The sequence below is a fragment of the Armigeres subalbatus genome, chromosome 2 (assembly GCF_024139115.2).
Source record: "Armigeres subalbatus isolate Guangzhou_Male chromosome 2, GZ_Asu_2, whole genome shotgun sequence".
Taxonomy (NCBI): Eukaryota; Metazoa; Arthropoda; class Insecta; order Diptera; family Culicidae; genus Armigeres; species Armigeres subalbatus.
Window position 1 is genome coordinate 403,217,093 of NC_085140.1, and position 15,494 is coordinate 403,232,586.

Consider the following 15,494-nt stretch of genomic DNA (forward strand, 5'->3'; position numbering starts at 1 on the left):
GTCTAAGTTATATTGCTGTACAGTACACGATTCACATTCTTTTTTTCTCCTGGTCAACGACCCGAGCAGAAGGAATTACCTCAATCTGGGAGGGAGCTCTCGATACTACACATCAAATAAATAAATACTATCGTCAGACAACAAGCAAATTTATATCAAGAATAAACAATCAACGTAGGCGCCACCTGAAAAGACCAAATTTTGTTTTGTGTCTTATTGTTGTTATATTGCTTTAGAAAATTTTCTTGACGAGAGTTTTGTTCTCGGCTCGCACTGACATGTCATGACAGCTACATTTCGACTCGGCTTGACACACACATTTTTTGGATCTGTTTCTCCCTCCCAGACCTCAATAATACCTCATTCTGTTATAGATACCATACCCTGTTATGAACTAGCCTTGCATAAGAGGTAAAATACCAAAACATAATACAAAAATTTTATATGCAACGTACTTTACGCATAACATACTAAGGTATTTCAATACCAAACGCATCATATATTATTATTCGTTTGGTATTGAAATACCTAAGTATGTTATTTTGCATACAAAAGTAAAGTATTTTGCATACACAATTTTTGTATTATTTTTTGGTATTTTACCTCTTATGCAAGGCTAGTTCGTACCAATTTCTGTTATCGAGGTCGTCGCTCCTGCTCGGGGAAAGACATTTAGATGTGTTGATAGAAACCAAATAAACCGACTTTGTGCAATGAACTGACATAACAAATATGACATTATCCTATCGGTTTGCATGCGATATTGGAAACAAAACGCTTAATACAAAGAATGTCATATAACAATGTTCTGGGTGTAATAATCCATCATTTGTATTAGAAAATATTACCGAAAATAGTTTTGGTCTGATTAAATAAATTACTGAATAAAATGTTGGTAATTCCAAATGAACAAAATTAGGATTCGATCAATTACCAATCACAGTAGACAACATTCTTCTTAGATATCATTGATTCACATTTTCCATGTTATTGATATTTTTTATTTGATTCATTTACAGTAAAATCAGTCAGTCACAGTCACAGTCACAATCAGTCACAGTAAAATATTATAAAAATTAGCCACAACGGAATTCAACATTAAATGTTAAATTCGGCATTACTCAACGAATAACTCTATGCCCTTGCTAAGGCCTTCACTAGCCTAGCGGTAAGACTCGTGGCTACAAAGCAAGACCATGCTGAGGGTGGCTGATGTTTTTTTGACGATTCCCAGTGTCGGTCTAGACAATTTTCGGTTTGGAAATTGTCTCAACTTCCCTGGGCATGAAGTATCATCGTGATATACGAATGCAAAAATGCTAATTCGCTTAGATACCTCGCAGTTAAAAACTGTGGAGGTGCATCCCCAGTAGGGGGATGTGATGCTAACAAAGAAGAAGAACTAAATGCTCTACAAACATTTTGACGAAAAATCTGTGACATATTCAGCATACTGTAATTGTAATTGTAATTCACCAGCCTTCACCCTGGCCGACTACACTTAAGTTAGGTGAAGACCTACATGTATTCAGCGTACTGAAACTTGAACATTTCCGTCTCACAGGAATTTCCGTCTCATGTAAATTTAATCCATCCTTTATTCCAGTGATCCCCAAAATGAGGCCCGCGGGCCGCATGCGGCCCTCGAAGCCTTTTCCTGCGGCCCGCGAAGGTTTTCTGAGAATAGACTGCATGTGGCCCATTGATAAGCATTATATGACATGAAAAGCTTTGTAATATTACCAACATCTCAGTGCACTCGGGAACCTGTCAAGATCACATCACTATGATGTTGAAGAACAAATTATAATCGTGAATAGTTTTATCATCATGATTCATGAAATTCATACCTTTATACATAGATGATATGTAGGCCGACAGAAAATATACTTCAATGTTATCGCCCCGGTTTATGATAATAGTAAATTTGTATTTAATCGCAGGTTTGAAGGTTGATTCAAGGTTGAACTACAGGTAAAAATAATGTAATCATTCACTGCTCCGTAATAAGAATGCTTTTATTTTTCAAAATAAGTTAGGTTTTGGCAAAAGTTAGCTAGAATTTGGTGGATTATCACCTCCAGAAATAAGTTGAAATTTCCGTTCAGAATCCCGAATAGATTATCTTTAGAATTTGAAAAGGATTCTATTTAGAACCATAATCCGATTCTGTTCAGATTCCCAAACGAACACTTTTCAGAATCTCAAACGAATTCTATTTCGAATCACAAACGGATTCTGTTCAGAACTCCAGATGGATTCTGTTTAGAAGCTCGAACGAATTTTGCTCAGAATCTCGAGCGGATGCTTCTCAAAATCCCAATAGAGTTTTTGGTAACCCCTTCGTTATTTTTTACAACAAGTTATAGTGAACAATAAACCTCAAGCATGAAGCGGTAGCGGAAGCGGTTGCCACATGATCGTTTGGGAAAACAGTATAGAATATTTTCTGCCAACAAAGTTGAAAGATGCTATGGCTGAAAAACAATTTCTCAAATCAAGTCCGCTACGGCAAAAAACGGTACTATAGACTAAAAATCAACCTAGGCGATAAAATTTGAAAAATATTCACAGGAATAAAATAGTTTGTTCGAATATTCAATATTCCATAATATGCAATATAACTGAAAAACAAATCTTACAAATTGACTGCGGCCCGCTTCAACAGCTCACAACTTCTGTGCGGCCCTTGATAGTAAGCATGCTAGGGACCACTGCTTTATTCTGATGAAGAATAATCGAATCATCAGATCCCATTACTTGTTACGCTTTGAGCGACCCGGAAAGAAGCAGAAATACCCGAGTAGTTAACGAGACAGGCTCACACACTGCGGGCCAAAGTTCGGTTCCCATGCTTGTCCTAGATTCTTTTTAATTTTACAATGAAAATATGACCTATAAAAATTAAAGTACATGTAAATTTAAACCAACCTATACTGCCGCTAACCGCAAGTCAGACTTATCTGGATATGAGGTCCATATACAGATAAGTCTGACTTGCGGTTAGCGGCAGTATAACTTTATGTTGTTTGACACGGAGGTCAATTTATTATGTACACTTGAACAGGAATTTACAGGTTTTGTTCGCCCTGTGTGATTCTTGTGCTCTAATAGAACTACTTTTTCCCAAATCAGGGTAATCCCTCGAATTGGTGCTGTAGTTAATGCCTCATCGTCGTGTTTTAATAATGCTCCGACAACGTTGGCCGATCGCAGAGGCTTTGTTGTTTTCCAGCAGTTCAGTCTCTAACAGAGTTTCCTGAAGAACTGGAGCTGGGAATAAGATTCCTGGGGCGTGCTTAAAGGCTCGTAACAATATTGCCTTCGTTCCCTAGCAGCACAATTCACATTGATTTGGTTGAAATAACTCATATATGACCAAATTTAGTCGTATATGAGTATAATAGACCGATTTACAACATGTGTGTTGCTCGGGTTGTCTGCCCATGCTCTGATCAGACCCTCATAGTAGCATTATTGTTCGAGAGCATAGATTCCGCATAACTGCACTTAAAACTAATCCAAAGTACTCTAGAATAGTTTTTAGATTTTATGAATTAGTTGCATTCATTACCGTCAATAATCAAATTTCAGCCATATTCAAACTTCGGACGCTTCAATTCATATGGAAGATTTTCTTAAATATTTCATCGATTTTTTATCAATCAGGTTCGAAAGTACTAAAGGTTCTAGCTTATTGAAGTATAGTGGAGAACAGTCCAAAATACCCCCAGTGGTTTCCAACCTTTACAGTGCTGCGACCCCCTTGACGATCAGTCAAGTGGCCAACGCCCCCTGAATATGTTATACTGAAATCAAGAACAATAATATGTTTTTGAGTAATTTTATTTCGTTATCTTTTATGATTCTAATATTAAAAATTCCTTCAGAGCGATTTTTGTACTTGTATTAGTCATACCAGCTTAAAAGGTTCTTTGTCTGATAAAGCTAATATCAAATCGGTCTCAATGTTCAATCTATTTCTCGCTTTAGTCTTTATCTGGAGATGTGTTAAAATTCATTTTCGCATAGGTAGCGGAGTTTGAGACAAGTGTGCCACCTTAATCGATTTGTTCTGTATCTTTTGAAAAACTTTTTGTTAAAAATCGGATAAACTTTCAATAACAATTAACATTTAAATTTTCAATAATAAGGCCGTTACAAATATTTAATTGACTGTTTGTCCTACTAGTCTCCGAAAGGTCAAGGGGGAGGATAATAAAAAATAAATATTAAAATGAAAAAAAAAATGAAAAAATAAAAAAAAAACTCTTCGGATTTGTTAAAGAATGTTTTGAAAATCCTCAAAATTATCCGAATTTTATTTTGTTGCCCCTCAAAATATAATTTTTTGGCAAAAAAAAATCCGAGGGAGACAAAATTGATTTTAAATATTTGTATCTGCCTAATTGGAAAAAATAAATGCAAAAAAGCTATTTCTGAACCTGTCATAAGACGAGTTTATACAATCCCATTGAATTCCACCACTTAATTGTATCTTGACAGATACGTATTTCGACCTCAAAAGTAAGGCCGTCTTCAGTGTCTCGTACTTGACTCGACTTGAAGAAAATGATCGCAGCTTAGACTATTTATACTATGCGTAGGTATAATAATTTATCTAGATACTTATCTTACTACGGTGCTTATTTCTACTCGCTTGATGCGCTTAATGCTTAGGTATAAACTTGAAGAGCCAGGAGCTACCATTTCCTTGATCTTTATTCAACAAGCTCTCAGCAACATCAAGTTTCCACGGAGAAGAGACATTTCTTAAAATTTTAATATTTTTTAATATAATATATAATATTTAATATAATTTTTTTTTTGCTGAGTAATTTAATAGGTATTTTACTGAATAAATTCCGGGCGGCTCACTTACCCCAAATTACGTAAATGTAGATGCAAAAAGTATCGAATAACTCACGAGATGCTGAATGAATTTCTGAATGAATGTTCAAAAATTCATTCAGAATTTCATTAGGAAAGACTAGCCACGTCCAAAGTAACGAAACGAATTGCGAATTAATGAAGCATCTTCTTGAGCCAGCTAAAGAAAATACCTATCAAGTGAGTCAAGATGCGCAATAATTTTAAAATCTGAATGAATGCCTGCAAATTGTTTTTGAACTGAATCAGATGAGTTTTCCTGCCCTGTAACTTCAAAATCGACGAATTTATATGATAGGTAAGCGAGACTTATCTACCATCTTTCTTATTGAGTGTCGTGACGCTTACTCGCGGAATTAAAAAGTTCGGCTGGCAATTCTGAGATGCCAGTCACGATCAAAATCAAATCAAAAGTCTTGGAAATCGCCTATAGAATGATGCAGAAGTTTCTTTGTGGAAACTTCAATCTATACCGTCTTCGGTTGTTAAAGCCGAATGGTCTTTTTCTCTCACAGAACATCATTCGTATTCATTCACCCAGTAATTGCCGGTTCTCTCTCACCCACACAAAGCGCATCATCTAATGAGATAAATTGCGTGCGATCGTACCTTATTTTGTTGTCGTCAATTGTTGTGCCTATCATCAAATTAGAGGCTGTTCATATATGATTTCCCTAGCTTGATAAAAATGATGAACGTGTGTGCACTGATAAAAGTCCTTTAACATATTTTGTAGTCAATTCCTGCTGAGAATCTTATCTACTACATTGAGATTAGCAAAGAAAATCAGCTTTACACTAACTTCTTAAGAAAATTTCATTATCACCCCTCAATTCTAAAACGCTGTGTTGAAAAGAAGCCCCTCGTGACCTGCATTCGATTTTTGTAGAGTTCTTTGAACAAACGTGTGTTGAGAGCTCCAGATTTGATATAGTTCACGATTCTGATAACAGTATCCAGCTCTTTTTTCAATGGTTGGCCTTGGGTCTTACAAACTAAGGTATATCGGTGAATCGTGCAATGAACACCCTTGGCATTTACTCTTCTCTAGAATCCAAACGTTGACTGATGCATTTCTGTTGCACCATAAGTACTTACTTCCTCAACTTTTCTCCACTGCAAGCCAGAAGATTCAAAAAAGTATTTATTGTAGTCATAATTTCGTCGCTCTTTGGTTGTAGTTTTCAAACACTACAGAAAAACATCTTTCGGACCAAAAAAAAGGATGAATTTTTTTTGCAAAGATCTCACGGCTCCCAGGGAATCGCGGACCAACGGTTGCCTTAAGCTTTTTCGATGTTTCTACTAATATTATCAATTTCCCACCTTATCGGCTTATGACTGTCAGATCAACTGTGAACAAAATTGTTTGATTTAAATTATCACATTATTTCCTAAAATTGAGTACTTCTTTTCATGCATATTTCCATGCTTTTGCTTTGAATTAAAACAGATTTATATTAAATATATTGGCGATGATTTTAAATGTGCTTTAAAAGTGATCGGCGCGTTTTGTTGCCAGCGAAACTGACAATATAAGCAAGAATACCGAACCATTTCAACGTGTAGATGCAAAATTAACAAAATCAGTTACATTTCAAAATGATCTCCTATTCAAAACAACAAGGTTTTCATGACTTTCTAACGCATTTAAAAAAATGTTTAAAAATTGGTCTGGGACAAAACGCCCAAATGGTGGTTGAAAATGACTCAATTGCATATACAGTGAACTGCATAGTAAAAATCCCACTTGCCGTTTTTCATACAAAATGGTCAACTTTGAAGATCTAGATCTCGATTGCGTGTGAACCAATTTTTCTGAAAATTTGACCAGAGCTCAGATATAACTTGAATTTTACCACACATAAGTTTCGATCATATTGATTCATAGGGTAAACAATTATCGCGATAATACCAAAACGATTTTTTTGGCAAAAAAATGATTTTATAATATTTTGAAAGCTACAACTCTTAGTGTACAAGTATATTCCGCAAATTATTTTGTATTGCCAAACTACGCGTTTTTGCTGAATAAGTCATCAGTTTACAACCTATAGAATTCAAGATATTTAAAAAAATAAATTTTTGCCAAAAAAATCATTTTGGTATTACCGCAAAAAATTTTTACCCTATGAATCAATATGGTCGAAACTCAGGTGTGGTAAAATTCAAGTTATATCTGAACTTTGGTCAAATTTTCAGCAAAATTGGTTCACACGCAATCGAGATCTAGATCTCCAAAGTTGACCATTTTGTATGAAAAACGGCTAGTGGGCTTTTTATTATGCCGGTCACTGTACAATGGTGAACGCATGGTTGTTTGTTTTTTCTTAATGGACTGAACGACAATCTTTCGAGTGAGGTGGAAGAATCGTATATCGTTAAATCTGAGTAAATTTAAAAATTGATTATTTTTCCATTGCAGTTCAATAATGAATAACTACTATTGAATTGTTATGGTAATATTCGTTTATAATTGTCCTACAACAGATTATATAAGTGATTTTATGAGTGAGGCCATTTTGCCCCGTGGGTGCATTATGTACTGTTCTCCTCTAGTTCCATTCTAGTAAGCCATGTTAATTCAATGTGGCGAGATTATTGAAAGCCAGTCTCAGTGTGTTTGCAAATATTCTTCTCGGTACTGTGTAATCAGGTGTCCGAAGTTTAAATCTGTGCGTTGGAAATCTGTCTAAACCTGTGTGTTCAAATAATGCAATGCATGCTGCTGTTCGAGGATTGAATCAAACAAAAGCCGGTCATTTTCATAAATTGCAAACACTCTTCGCAATATCTCGTATTTCAAAGAGGAATACTATACTTAACGATTTTATTGGAGATTCAAATTATGTGACTTAGAATGTGTGTAAACAGGCTGATTGTAAATCAAAAAGTGCTCAAATGTCCAAAGTTTGAGTTTGCACGGTACATTAGTTCTACCGACACGATGGTAAGCCCTGATATCCTAATTGTTTGAAAATTTTGCCGTAACGAGAAGTTAATTAAATGATTTCAGTTTCTAAATTTGAATAATAAACATGGATTCGTGTTTTGAATCGAGTAAAGTGTTGGGTAGAGATCAAAAACCGCATATCTCCTTAAGCCTTCAAGAACTTCCAAGATTCTGGATCACTTTTGCAGTCCTGTCACTATTGTACCTTACCAAAGGTTATAATATAATAAATCTTATATTATCGTGTCTAAGGACTGTTCATTGAAGTAAGTGGACACCTTTTTATGAATGGTTTGAGGTTAAAACTTAACGAAAAATTCGTAATTTTCGCTGTGTTTGTAAAGAAATTGTTTACTTTTGCAGCACACCTGAAAAATTTGAAAAACCTTAGAAATTCCGCACGATAGATCGGATCAGTTTATCAACTCGCAGATTAATTCTGCCCAAATGGTATAGTGCATTTTGTTGGACGACGAGATATACGTCAAATTGGACACCAGTGCACTTCCAGGGTCACATTTTTTTCAACGTTGAACAGAGGACAGATGTGCCTGATGACGTGCTATATATCCGAACCGAAAAAATGGGAAAATGTTTTGGTATGGCAAGCAGTTTGCTCCTGCGACTCCGTATTTCACAAACAACGGTGAAAATTGAAGAAAATAATGCATCAAAAAACGACTTCTAACCATCTACCGAAAGCATGCTGGAGAAGAAAAAAAGTCGATTTTGTCAAAAAATGCCTAAATCCACCAAACTGCCCTGAACTGCGTCCTATCGAAAAATACTGGGCAATAATTACGCGGCATCATAAGATAGATGGGAGAGAAACAAGCTCTGTTGACTGCTTCAAGAAAATTTAATCTGCGGCACAATGAAAAGTTACGGAAGAAGTTGTGCAGAATCTAATGGGAACTGTCAAGAGAAAAGTCCGAGCATTCTTCAGAAAAGAGAAGTAAATATTCAAAACCACGTGAATTCGTTCATATGTATGTTGATTGTCATTTATATAAAGCAACCTTATGAATAAATATGTTCCTGTTCAAAATAAACATGTTCCTTTAAAAAACAGGTGTCCACTTTCTTTAATGAACAGTCCTTAACCTAATTTTTTTTTGAAAAACTTGATTTAAAAATCTATATGATGTAAATTTTCGGAATTTTCAATATCTGACTTGACTGCGTTTTAACATTGGTTCTTGCCAACGATGTATGAAACATGTAGAACACTGAAGTAGTGAAGGTTGTAGTATACCTATATGTAATTTATTATCAGAAACGGATCACTGCACTGTACTTCAACTATTGAAATGATTCCATCGGAGATTACGCAAAGTTTCATCCAAACCGAATCCCAGAATCCACCGCTTACCGATTTCGCATGGAACTACTCTTGCTCGCGGTGCTGCAGGACTAACTTTTCCCGCTGTCACCGATGTCAATGCTGTGCACTTTTCCCCCCTCAACCGTCGCCTTCAGCTGATGCCGGACTTGACCACCGCCGATGATGCCGCGGTCGTTGCTGTTGGCCTTAATTATGATTGCAGCCCACCAGCACCAATCGCTCTGTGTCAATGAGTAATTATTCACTTTGGAAGTCATTTTCGGTGAAAAGGAAGACATTAATTTCTGCCCTGCCGTGGACACGGGTAGCTTTCGAAAAGGGCTGGCCGGGACACTTGCGTGTGAAACCGAACCGAGGGGTGTTCCCGCTGGTCCCCACCAGATCCGCAGCCAATTGACAGCCAAGGTTCCCGTACAACCAGTTCACCGCACGGCTGCCCGGACCTGGGACCACCACCATTTGCAAAACAAAAAAAAAAACGGGACCACCTGGGCCGGGCACTGAACACCGGAGGATTTCACTTGACCCCGAAACGGGGCGGAAAAACTTTCACGCGGTGCGCGCCAGACACCGACTGGACGCAAGATCACTACCACTAACTGAGGCACACTGCACGCCGTTCCCGAGCAATACCGCGGTAGTACATTTGGCCGGTTCAAGCACACTTCCCGAACTAAATACTAATTATCTTTCGGATTTTATCTGAGTGCGGCTTATTTTCATTCGGCGCACCGGCGCGCGGTGGAGTAAAAACTGCGCTCTCAGGAAACGGCAAACACTCTCACGCTGCCTCCGCACCGTATCCAGCAGGAGAATCCAAAACAGACCATGTGCCGAGGTTTTTCCTTGTGCCCGGCCGGAGTCCGTCGGTGCGACGGTAGTCGTTACTGGCGGCGGCGTTAGCAACGCGCAGCGGCGGTGGCGGCGGCGGCGAATCTTCAAACACTACTAGAGTGGCCCGCTCTTGATTCGGGTTGCAGCCAGCCAGCTCTTCGCGCATCTGCGCATCAACCACTAAGAAACTTTGTTGCTTGCTCCTTTTTTTGGGGCTTTGCTGCTGTTGCTGCTAAGAGTGCGAATGACGACGACGACGACGACGATGATGATGGTACTGCCGGTGCGCGATGATTATTATTATGGCGATGATGATGGGCATCCCCCGCAAACGGTGCTAATCGCAGCGCATGCGAATGTGCATGAGAATGGATTTTTTATTCGGCAATGCTCATTTCCTTTTTGCGCTAAAACGTTTGAATTGTTGGTTGATCCACTTTGAGCCCTGTGTGAAACTGAAATAAATGGCTGGGGTTACGACATATCAACCTGGCTCGGCTTAACTGAGCTTCATTTATTGTCTTTACACACACATTTTTAGAGCAGTCATGTTTCATGCTGTGCCAATATTGACTTTTTTGCTGTAATATAAATATTAAAAATGATTCTGAACGTGCCTTCCTGTTATTGAACCAATAAACTTTAAAGAATTTCTAACATTGAGACGCTGTGAAAAATGTTCAATAAATTACTTGAGAACCGTGGTTTGGCTTGTACAGGTAAACTTCGATATAACGTACATATCGATTATAAAGTTGTACGTTATATTGAATTGTACGTTATATCGAATTGTACGTTATATCGAAGCATGAATAATCATCCTTATTTTACACTACTATTGTTGAACTATTATGTACTTTATGAGCCAAATAATTGAATTCTTCCTTAACTTTTCAAAAGGACCAAAGTAACATTTTTTCATCAATTAATTTGAATACTGCAATCAATAGCTTTAATGTTATTCTGTTGATTGCGCCATTCAAATTAATTCATGAAAAAAATGTTACTTAGGTCCTTTTGAAAAGTTAAGCGAGAATTCCTCATTTTTCTTCTTCTTTTTCTTCTTCAATTATTCTACATTTCAACTGGAACTTGGCCACCTTTTCAATTCTATTAGCATTTCCTCATATATCTTCTTCTTCTTATTGGCATTACATCCCCACGCTGGGACAGAGCCGCCTCGCAGCTTAGTGTTCATTAAGCACTTCCACAGTTATTAACTGCGAGGTTTCTAAGCCAAGTTACCATTTTTGCATTCGTATATCATGAGGCTAACACGATGATACTTTTATGCCCAGGGAAGTCGAGACAATTTCTAATCCGAAAATTGTCTAGACCGGCATCGGGAATCGAACCCAGCCACCCTCAGCATGGTCTTGCTTTGTAGCCGCGCGTCCTACCGCACGGCTAAGGAGGGCCCCTCATTTATATATTGAAAGCATTTCTATGCCCGCCATTGCACGAGTATGTATCTTGCAAATACAACGGATACACTATGACCAGGGAGTCGAGAATGTTTCCCATCCGAAAACATCCTGGTCCGGACCGATAATCGAACTCGCCATCTCCAGATTGACAATCCCACTTCTTTGCTGGCAAGGCTACTGGAGACCCCAATTCCTCATTTATTATCTATATAAAGCACAGAAAACAATTTGTGTACACAAGGCTTGCTTTTCGTTACATCGTTTGCATGAATATTTATTGATTGAGTACATATCCGCGATCTTAAGCCGATTTTAAACTAGGGCACGAGCGGTTATGTGACTCATCAAATTAAAATTTTTCTCTGAAATTTTATTATATACTTCAACATTATTCTGAAAAAAAAAATCTGATATCCCGCCATTTTCGATCAATCATGGCGAAATTTCCGAAGTAATTCCTAGAGAAGTTTCTGGAGAAATGTAGGATTTTTTCATGAGAAATTCCTTTTATATTTTCTTTTTTTAGTAAAACTATACAAAATACCTGAATTCTATCCAATATTTTGTTGGAAGTATTCTTCCAGAAATTTCAATACTTACTTGATGACATTTTCAATGGAACGTTTGAAGAAATTTTTGATGGAATTCTGAAGAAAATTCCAGAGGAATTTCCAAAGAAATTTTTGAAAGAGTTGCTGAAAAACTGAGGAATGTGCATGTCAATTCCTTAATGGATTTCCTATAGGAAGTTCTGAATGATTTGCTAGATGATATTCTAAAGGAATTTCTGGAAGATTTTTAAGGAATTCCTGATTTTTTTATCTTTATTTGCGCGTTTTTTTTTATTTTAATACTAATAAGGATTCCTGAATGGATTTCTAAAGATATTCCTCAAGGTATTTTTGATGGAACCTCCATAGGAATTTCCGGTGAATTCCGGTTGAATTCTTTGAAAAAACCCAAAAAAATCATCCGATGAAATTCCTTCGTGAACTTTCAAAATCTAAAAAAAATATATAGGAATCTGTGAAGGAATTCCTGAACGAATCTCCTAAAACAGCGGTTCTCAAACTGGGGTACCTTTGCTGGCCGCAGGGGATACCTCGGACAAAAATGCGTAATGGCGGATGTATTACAATTCCAATAAAAACTTATTGATAAAGTTTTGATATTTGTTTAGCTTTTGATTCTTAAACTTTGTGTTGTACATAATATGCATGGCGATCAGTCATTCACAGTCTAGTTAATCTTGGCTACCACAACCAGCACAGTGTTTGAAAGACTGTAGGACAAAAGGTCGAAAGAACAACACGACGAAGTTACAAAATTTGAAAATCTTTTATGTAATCTATACGATCGAGAAAAGAAAATGTATAAGCATCCGAACCAAAATCTAGAATCTGAACGTTAAAAAGCCCCCATTTTGCTTAAAAGTTTCGAAAGCATCATTTTAACAGGCCCAAAAGACTTCTTTCAAAAGACTCGGAAACCTTCTTTCAAGAGGCTCGAACGCCTCCTTTCAAGAGCCTGAGAGACCTCCTTTCAAGAGTATCAGAAGTCTTCTGTCAAGAAGCTCGGGAACTCTTTTCAAGACGCTCGGGATTCTCATTTTAAGGGACTCGTACACCTTTTCTTAAAATACTTGGAAGCCTTCATCTAAGATTCTTAGAAGCTTTCTTCAAGAGGAGCAAAAGGCTACGAAACCTCCTTTGAAGAATATAAAGAGCCTTCTTTCAAGAGGTTCGGATGTTTCTCATCATTAAGGCTCAGAGGTCTCCTTTCAAGATCCTTAGAGGCCCCTTCCAAATGGTTCAGAGACTCGGAAGCCTTCTTTCAATAAGCTCGTAAGCCCTTTTCAAGAAGCGCGGGAGCATCCTTTCAATAAGGGCGAAAAAAGAGGCTTTCAAGAGGTTCAGAAGCGTTCTTCAAGAGCCTTAGAGGCCCATTCCAAATAGTTCATATACCTCCTTTCAAGAGGCTTGGAAGCCTTCTTTCAAAAGTATAAGAACTCTTTTTTCAAAAAGCTCGGGAGTCCCGTTCAAGAATCTCGAAAGCCTCACTTCAAGAGTAAGCCTGTTCTTAAAAGGCTTGGAACCCAGCCAACACAAAGTCGCATATAATAGCGAATAAATATACAAAGTGGAGGCGATATAGGCGCATGCCTCCATTTGACTGCATGCAAAATGTACCTATATGGCCTCCACTTTGTACACTTATTCGCTACGATATACGACCTTGTGTTTGCTGGGAAGCCTCCTTTTAAGATTCTCAGAAGCCTTTTTCCGAGAAGCTTAAAGCATCCTTTCAAGAGGGTCTAAAGCCTTCTTTCAAGAGGTTCGAAAGCCTCTTTTCAATCGGAAATGGTTGCAGCAACTTGATTGTGACTAAATCTGGTCACATATGAGTTGCAATGGCCTATGTGCAACATTTTGGCTGCTAGGGTTTCAAAAGTATTAGAGACATTCTTCCTAATGGTTTAGAGGCCTCTTTTCAAGAGTCTCGGAAGCCTCTTTTTAAGAGGCTTGGAAGTCTTCTTTCAAGATTCTCAGAAGCTTTCTTTCAAGAGGCTCGTTTGTCAATAATATTATATGCTGAAAAGTTATAAAAATATATTCATTAATTTACTTACTTTGAGGGTAAGATATATGTTGTGAAATGTAGATGTGGCTTTTTGATATTTTAACAAGGAAAAACAATCAAATAGTAGTAAGTTTAACAAAACAAGTGTAAAGAATTAGGTCACATGAAATATCTCACTGTCCGGGCCCGGGGGACAGCTACCGGATACAGACATTGCTTTTTCACCACAGTTTACATTATATACATATATAACAAATCATTCTTATTATTCAAAATATGGCTTATGTTGACCATCTCCACATAAAATGATTTCAAGGGGAAGCATCGTTTGGTCGAAGCCCATTCGGCCGAAAGCCATTTGGCCGAATGCCAATAGGCCGAACAAGCCATTAGGCCGAAACCCATTTGGCCGAAACCCATTTGGCCGAAAAGGTCATTTGGCCGAACGGGTCATTTGGCCGAAAGGGTCGTTTGGCTGAAAGGGTCATTTGACCGAAAGGGTCATTAGGCCGAAAGGGTCTTTTGACCGAAACGGTAATTTGGCCGAAAGGGTCATTTGGCCGAAAGGGTCATTAGATGGTCGGGTTTCACATTTTGCAAACCCGAACCCGATTCATAAATTCCTTTCAAACCCGGACCCGACCCGAACCCAAAATAAAAAATCTTATCAAACCCGTACCCGACCCGAACCCGAATTAATTCAACTATTTAAACCCGAGTTAGACCCGAGCTTTTTTTCCGGAAAACTCAAACTAGATATTTTATAGTTCTTTTTACAGCAAATAACGAAAAAGCCTCAAATTTACCAGAAACGAATAAAAAATATTTAATATTTTATTTCTGTGAGACGTCTCCCTTCTCACTGTAAAAAGGTGAGTAGTGAGACGTCTTACTACTCACTTCACGCTCCTCATTTTTTTACAGTAAGCAGTGAGAAATGAAGAATGAGAATTAAGACGTCTTCCTTCTTACTTCTAATTTTACACTTTTAAAATGACTTTTCATTCCTCATTTCTCACTTCTCACTGTAAAAAAAGAGGAGCGCGAAGTGAGTAGTGAGATGTCTCACTACTCACTTCGCACTCCTCATTTTTAACAGTGAGAAATGAGGAATGAGAACTAAGACGTTTTCCTTCTTACTCCTAATTTTTTACTTTTCAAACGACCTATTAGGCCAAATGTCTTATTCGGCCAAATGTCCTATTCGGCCAAATGACCCTTTCAGTCAAATTACCCCTTAGGCCAAATGGCCCTTTCGGCCTAATGACCATTTCGGCCAAACGATCCTTTCGGCCAAATGATCATCACGGTTAAACGACCCTTTCGGCCAAATGACCCTTTCAGCCATATTAACCTTTCGGCCTAATGACCCTTTCGGCCAAACGACTCTTTCGGCCAAATGACCCTTTCTGCCAAACGGCCAAATGATTTTCGGCCTAATGGTCTGTTCGGCCCTACTTAGCCG

General features: G+C 37.8%; 1 protein-coding gene across 9 annotated transcripts in view; it reads right to left on the minus strand.

The window, feature by feature from the left end:
• LOC134217569 (protein Wnt-6) overlaps positions 1 to 9,882 on the minus strand; it is an 83,378-nt gene extending 73,496 nt beyond the window's left edge. For 3 of the 9 annotated variants that reach the window (XM_062696350.1, XM_062696349.1, XM_062696348.1), the window contains exon 1: positions 9,262 to 9,882. The gene's annotated coding sequence lies outside the window, so the exon portion shown is untranslated. Of the gene's footprint in view, positions 1 to 9,215 lie in introns of all 9 variants that reach the window. The other 6 variants (XM_062696345.1, XM_062696346.1, XM_062696347.1 and 3 more) reach the window with 4 other exon arrangements.
• Between the last annotated feature and the right edge of the window lie 5,612 nt (positions 9,883 to 15,494).